Source organism: Nannospalax galili, unplaced genomic scaffold (genome assembly GCF_000622305.1).
Source record: "Nannospalax galili isolate Female #2095 unplaced genomic scaffold, S.galili_v1.0 scaffold521, whole genome shotgun sequence".
NCBI classification, from domain to species: domain Eukaryota; kingdom Metazoa; phylum Chordata; class Mammalia; order Rodentia; family Spalacidae; genus Nannospalax; species Nannospalax galili.
The window spans coordinates 2127125-2135159 of record NW_008344634.1 but is presented as its reverse complement, the minus strand read 5'-3'; the positions used below and the strand labels follow the sequence as shown (position 1 = coordinate 2135159).

The following is an 8035-nucleotide window of genomic DNA, read 5'->3' as shown; positions in this document are numbered from 1 at the left end:
TATAGCTGCATGAAAAACTGAAAGAGACCTTTTAAAGATATTGAAATAGTTAGATCAACCACATCTTTGCAACGAACCAGCCTGTCAATGTCTAATGATTTGAAGAGGAATTTATGGGTTCGTCTTGCACCAAAGGGCTATAATAAACAGAGTTTCTGAATATGAGGAGACCATTCTATACCAGGATTGTTAAAGAAAAATCTAATAGGAATGGGGTACATATGGATCTTTTTAAACATAACTAGGGACAATATAGAAAGTCAAACACAACATGTTAATAAGATAGTCAAAGGCTTACCTGTATCTCACGTTATTGTTAATCATGGTTTATGTTTTGATTGTAAGTTTATTCCCTTGCATTGCAATACCACCTGTAATCATACCTTAAAGCAAGGGAAACAGTTACCTGTAGGATGGACCTTCTTTTGCAATAATGAAACCTATGCAGCATTGCCTTATGAATATCAAGGATTATGTGCTATAGGACATATAATAATCTCTCCTATTAAAAAAAATACGTAGATCTTTACCTGAAGGCTGTGATGATTCTTTCAAGCTACTTGACCCAAAAGCTGTAGCTGTTAATTATTTTTACTCCCCATACCTGGCTTGGTAACTGGATTACAAAATGAAATATCTAAACTTGCTTGTATAACTAGTAAAACAACAAATATAACTGCAAAAATACTAGGAGAAATTAATCAGGAAATGGGAGAACTAAGAACTGCTGTGCTACAAAACAGAGCTGCCATAGACTATCTACTGTTAAAAAATCACATGGGATGTGAACAATTTCCAGGAATGTGTTGTTTTAATTTGTCTGATTTTTCACATACTATAGACCAAAAGATTAATGATTTACAAAAGGAAATTGATAAGATGTCTGAATTTTCTATACCTTGGCCAAAATGGCTCCAGCAGCTTACTCCATTCTTGGGCCCAATATTGATTGGCATACTTCTTCTTATGGGAGCTCCAATAGTTATGCGCTGTATTATGATTTTGAGTAATAATACTGTGGCTTCTATGACCACTTCCGTCTTACTTTTAAAAAACAAAAAAGGAGGAGATGTAGGAAACCAGGATGCCAGGCCCTAGGGTGAGATGAGCCTAAAATCTTTAAGTTCAGGCTGCCTTCTCTGCTGAAGGGAGGGGTGCTGAAAACAGTGGCTCTGATAATCCCCATCTTGCAGAACACTGTGAGACTGGCAGGAGAAAGTGGCCTCGTCATAAATAAGTGCAGGCTCCCTGTTCTGTGGGAAAGCATCTTGGTCAACAACCCTTAGCTCATCTCCTTGTCCTGAACAAATAACTCAGCTATCCCCGGCTAAGAGATTAGGTCAGGTTAAAGGTTTACTCCTGAGCTAAAAGCTAAAAGTTCACCATGCTTTTAGCTCTAAGGAAGAAAACATTGTGGCCAATAAATAACCAGATGGGCTTTGATAACCTTGAGTAAAAGTTTAAGAATCCTTCTGGTGCCAACTAACAGACTAAATGTCCTGTTTCTTTGTATCACTAAATCTTTGTATGTGACTGCCATATCCATGTGACTGCTAGTTCCTTGGGATGTGTAAAAAACATCTGAATTTTAAAATAAATCAGCTTGTTGAAAAGACACAGGTCCCAGGGTCTAAGACTCTGTCACCGATCAAGTCTCTCTGCCTCAAGCCAGTAGGTCCCCCGGCAAGCAAAGCAAACCTGAACCCCAACAGCTTTAATTGGAAAATCCATCCCACCAGTACTGATCAAGAACTTCCAGTGTGCGCTTATTCTGTAGATGTCTTTTTTTGCAGTTGCAATGGGTTTGAAACAGACTACATGATGTAAAACCCACTATTCAAGTGACTGGCCTCAAAAACATTACAGATACATAGGACACAGCGTCCATCACAGCAGCTAAAAATGACTTATCTTTTGTCTGCAGGAATGATGTGTTAGTTAATTTTTTGTTGCTATGATAAAATACCATAATCAAGATAATTTAAGGAAGAATGTGTTTACTTTGGTCTACAGTTCCAAAGGGAGAGAGGAGAGAGTCCATCATGGCAGGGAAGGCATGGTAGAAGGGAGGTCATATTTATTTTCATCCATACATGGGAAGAAGGGAGGAATGAAGGACAGGATGGAGAAAGGGAGAGAGAGAGAGGAGAGAGAGAGAGAAAGAAAGAGAAAGAGAAAGAGAGGAGAGGAGCGAGAGAGCAGGAAGTAGTAGGAAGCTATAAATTCTCAAAGCCCAACCCCAGTGATGTACACTTCCTCTAGCAAGGCTTTACCTCTTAAAGGTTCCATAACCTCCCCAAACACTACCACCAACTAGGGAGCTAGTGTTCAAATACATCAATCTGTGGGGAACATTTCTCATTCAAACCAGCATAAACTCAGTATAAATTATGAGGCAGGTAAGTAACCCTCAGGAGCCTGAAAAGCATTTCAATTTTGTGATGAATCACATGAAATACAGAAGTGGGAAGCCTATCTCTCCCTTTTATTTTAAATGCAAACATTTTATTTATTTATTTTTGGTCTTTTTGAGACAGGGTCTCTCTGTAGCCCCAGCTGGCCTGGAATGCACTATGTAGACCAGACTTGCCTTGAACACACAGAGATCTGCCAGCCTCTGCCCCCAAGTGCTGGAATTAAATGTGAGTACCACCACACTGACAAAAAATGCAAACATTTAAAAATGTTTATTTTTATGCTAATTTTGTATCCAGCAACTAAAGAAAGAAAATGGTCATTGTGTTTTAAAAAATTCAATTCCTGGATTAAACATATCTCCTTTACAATTACCCCTTATCAGTATCTCAGAATACAGATACTAGGCTTGTTAATGAATATAGTGAGTAAGATAATATGTAAACTCTTTCAGGGGCAGGAATCATGCATGACTGGTTCAGTCACTTTCCCACCATGTTTTGAATGACACTAGAGTTAACCTGATTCTTACTACCAGCATGACCACTAGCTTTCATGTGATTTATCTCTACACTAGCAGAAACAAACCGATCCCCATTTGACCTCACATGTATTTCTATCACACACACATTCAAGAGTTAACTTAGACTACATGTTAAACTATGACCTTTGTCACTCTAAGGGGAAATTCAAGAAGAAATTTCAGGACCTGGATCAGAAGCTTTCAGAGCCTGTGAGACTTCAGAGTAATAGAAGGTACAAGGATGGCTAAGAAGAGTGTTTACCCTCTGAGGACATGATATGAGAAACAGGGGACCAGGTATTCTGTGAGAACTCACTAGCCATCAAGATGTCCCCACTAAGGAGGCATATGAAATAAACTAGCCACCTTGAGAAAGTCTTAGCTGTTATTACCAAGTATGGAAGGTGGTATTTATGAACACAAGCATGATTGTTTTTTGCTATCTATGAATAATCTTCAGAATGCTGAAAGGGTTTCAGCTGTGAGTCTTTTCTAGCTTGAGAAGCTGTAGGTGAACACTGGACACAGGATGATTTATTGATGAACATTCTCAAAGTATTCTTTGGAAGCCGCTAGACTTGGCTTAGCCATAGGGGACACTGGTGTCCAGTTGGATGGGCAGACTTCCCCATGGGTCTCCTCCAAATGGAGGGTCTCTTCCACACTATGGCCCACTGGGACTTTGTTGACACTCAGGTTCTCGATGACACCACTGGGGTCAATTATGAAGAGACCTCTGAGTGCAGTGTCAGAACCTTCCAACAGCACACAGTAGTCTTGGGCTATCTGCCTTGTTAAATCTGACAATAGTGTGATGTTCACATGGCCCAATCTGCCATTCTTCCTTGGGGTATTGATCCAGGCAAGGTGGGTAAAGTGGGCATCCACTGAAACCCTAACCACTTCACAGTTCACATCATGAAATTCATTGGCTTTATCACTGAAAGCAACTATTTCTGTAGGGCACACAATGGTGAAATTCACAGGATAGAAGAAAAGCACCAAGTATTTCCCCTTAAAGTCACTGAGGCTCAGCTCTTTGAATTTTCCATTGATAATGGCTATGCCCTTAAAATAGGGTACATGCTGCATGACAGGAAGAGCACGAGATGAGGAATTGGTGCTAAAGGCAAATTTTGCTTGAGTAGAGCCAGACCACAGTACGTTTATCAATCAGGATCTTCCAGAAGCAACAGGCCTCAGGGCTCCAGAGGCAGAAAACCCCTGGGAAATGGCAGTTATATGAGCAACCAAGGCCTGGAGTAGTCTTCCCACAGCAGCTGCCATCTTCATTCACGTGGGAGCCATGGGCTGAGGGGCCCATCTGTACGTTATTGAAGGGTTGTCCAAAGTAATTTGCACTTATTTATTTATTATTTTTATTTTGTGTGTATGAGTGTATTGCCTGCATGTACGTAGGTGCACCCACGTAGTGCAATGCCAGCGGAGGTCAGAGGAGGGCACTGGCTCTCCTGGAACTGAAGTTACAGATGGTTATCAGCTGCCATGTGGGTGCTGGGAATTGAACTTGGCTTCTCTGCAAGAGCAATCAGTGCTCTTAACTTCTGAGCCATGTCTACTGTCCCAGTATTTGCGCGTCTTGATAAAAATGCCATCATTGTTATGTGAAAGAGTGTCCTGTGAGGGCACTTTCTGGATTTCACTGTTAGTATCTCCAGCTTCACATTTTGTATTTTTTTAAAATATTTTATTTATTATTTTCATTTTATGTGTATGAGTGTTATGCCTGCATGTAGGTAAGGGCACCCGTGTCGTGCAATGCCTGCGGAGGACAGAAGACGCTTTGGTATCCCCTGGAACTGGAGTTACAGACAGTTGTTAGCTACCATATGGGTGCTGGGAATTGAACCCGAGTCTTCTGCAAGAGCAGTCAGTGTTCTTAACTGCTGAGCCATCTCTCCAGCTCCTCACATTTTATATTTAATTTCTGCCACCCCAAAAGATTTTCATGCAATTAGTATTGTTATTAAGATTCTCTCCAACAAGCTCCAAGTATCTGATGTTTACAATTTTAGGCATTTGATGAATCCTTAAAGCAGAGGTAGTAGAGAGGGAAAAAAACAAGAACAATAAAACAGTATTTAGCAGAATAAGGAAAAAGTCTCTTCCACAACCAATTTGTCAGCATTTCAAACACAGAAAAAACTTCTCTTTGATAAGGGCAGTTTTCTAGACTCCAAGCCCCAGTGATTTTTCCTACTCCACAGCCTTAGGGGTTACCAGTTATTTCATCAGAAGTGCAAAGGCATCTTGAAAGGCAGAACAGCGTGTTTAGAATTATGGAAAGTAAGGCTCATTCAGTGACAGGATTCCAGGTAAAGTCGTTTGTCAGTTCAGAGGAGCTTTTACGCTGCCAGGTTTCTTACATGTGCCAGGCATCCAGCAGTGGTGATATGTCTTATATATGCCAGGCATCCAGCAGTGGTGATATGTCTTATATATGCCAGGCATCCAGCAGTGGTGATATGTCTTATATATGCCAGGCATCCAGCAGTGGTGATATGTCTCCCAAGGCTTTCAAATAAAATCTAGAGGTCCCAGTTCACAAATGTGTATCCCAGCCCGCATGCAGGAATGTTCCTTGGGCTCTAGAAATACTGACTTCAGACCTGTAAAAGAAAACAAATGACTTTAACATGGGACACTAAGCCATGCCTGGGAAGTGGGAGAATCCTCCTGAGTAGGGCGTTAAACAAAATAAAAAAAGGAAAGTTTCATAGAGTTCCCCAGGAGCACACTCTAGCACACTGCAGACATACAGTTTAAGATGGATGCTATGTGCTGTGCACAGTAAAGAGATGCTGGAGAAGAGGACTCCTGCATTTTCTACTTTGCTTCCTGGTATTGTGGAAGACCATCTTAGGAGAGACTGTACCATCACATTTCTTTCGACTAGGAGAATCAGAAGCCCTTACATTTTGTATCTCCACGTCATAAAGACCTCCCTTCTCCACTGACCGAGTGAGTAACCACCTGAAGAATCCTTGTGGAACTGTGTCTTAGATGCAGACCTCAAGACACAAAGTCTTTGTACTAAGTGTGGACCACACTGCAGTGGGAAGTGGAGGATGCACACATTTGGGTATCTGGCCTGGCCTCTGATCAGAGGAGTGAGACCAGCTGTGTGTGGGTATTAAGGAAGGGGTCTGAGACAGGCTGGTGTGGCCATGGCCTAGCACTTGTTTAGTCTTCTGTTCACCAGTGAAGACTGCATTGGTTTGACTGCATCCCGAATTCTTAGAATCTTCCCTGATACTAGACATTTGCTGAACATTTCCCATGCTCATGTGGTCATTAGCCAATATCTCTGATAGGCAGTAGTATTAACAATAACCAAGCGGTCTGCAGGCTCAGTAGCTGAAGTGGGATCCTGCACTCCTTGCACTTTCAGGCCTGCATTTGAAGGACATTGGCAAGAATTGGGATGAGTACCAGGGTGAGGCTCAGCTCTTTCTAATCTGACTTGTTTGAACTTCAGAGAGAAAACACGTCATACTTCCCACCACCAAGTAAGCAATATTGGGAAAATAACAAAGAATCTCTGTCCTCCATCTCCTTAGCAAGAGGAAATACTGAGTGGGCTTTTATTAGGTGATTTTCTTTTGTTCTGCATTTGTTTTATTTTGCTTTCTCTCACTATTATTTCTCCTACCTTCATCCCACACACTTTCTTCTGTTTCCTATAGTGCTTATTCTCCTCTTCCTTGCCCCATCTCTATCACTTATTATTGCTTTTATCTTTACTACTTTTTGCCCTCATGTATGTTTTTATTGAATTTTTGTGCCTTTCATACATCATAATCACATTTACACCCCTCTCCTCCATCTGTAGGTGCTGGGAATCGAACCTGGGTTCTCTGCAAGAACAGTCAGTACCCTTAACCACTGAGCCATCTCTCTAGCCACTCTTTTAAATTTTTAAAAAAATTTATTTATGTATTTTTTGCGTGTATGAGTGTTTCACCTGCATGCATGCAAGTTCACTGCATGTATGCAACACCCGTGGAGGTTAGAAGAGGGCATTGGATTCCTAGGAACTGCAATTACAGATTGTTGTTGGCTGCCACGTTGGTGCTGTGAATAGAGCCCAGGTCCTCTGCAAGAGCAGCCAGTACCCTTAACTGCTGAGCCATCTTTCCAACTGTAGGATGGGCATTATGGGAAGCAAAGTCCTAAGATCTGAAAAGTATGTTGTTGTGTTCTGAAATCACCCAGCAATTATCATATGGACATTATAGTACACCAAAAGCAAGATACGCCTGAAACATACATTATCCTTGTAATACACTTGTTAAAGTTCAAAAAGACCCACCTCACTCTGAGGTGATGGCATTTTGAACATTGCTAAAATTAGAGGAAGCATCAAGGCTGACTCCTTGCCATGCTCTGGATAGTAAGATGTCACTGTCTTTCCAAAAGTATGGACATTCATTTCTCTATTTGGACCAAAATTGCATGGAATATTAATATTACCAAGATGAAAAGAGCTTCAAATAAAATTCTCTCAAGTAGCTTTATTTTTGATGTCTTTTGATTCCAAGTTCTAAGCCAAAAGAAAGGAAACTGGATCTCAGTGGTTATCACTCTAGTGCAATTTTCCCAAAAAATACTGATGGGGAAATGTTTAATGAAATATCTGCTCATATGAAATTTCTAGGGCACATCATCAAATTCACTCACGATTAAGGATTTTTACAGTTATTCACAAGTCAGTGAATTTACTCTCTGCACAATACAGCTTAATTTAACTCATAAATTTAAATCAAGTACATAATACTGACAGGTTTTTTTTTGTCATCATTTGTTTCTTTGAGATAGGGTCTCACATTGTAGCCCACGCAGACTGGTAGAGGATTTGAGCCTTAGCCTCTCAAGTGATAGGATTACAGGCATGCCCCACCACACCTGGCAGGGAATAGATGTCTACTTCCACCCCCATCCCCTGCTTTTAAAACTCTTCACATCTTATCAGTTCAGATGCTAGAAGCTTCTTCAGCAGTCCACAGCTTGTAAGACCTCAGGTTTGTTTTTCTGCTTAGGGTTCTGTTTGGAAGTATGGAAGGGAGACCACAAGGA

At 41.0% G+C, this 8035-nt stretch overlaps 1 pseudogene; it reads right to left on the bottom strand.

Annotated features, from left to right (window-relative positions):
- Positions 1-3472: 3472 nt before the first annotated feature.
- On the bottom strand, positions 3473-4225 carry LOC103740301 (annotated as a pseudogene).
- Positions 4226-8035: the final 3810 nt, after the last annotated feature.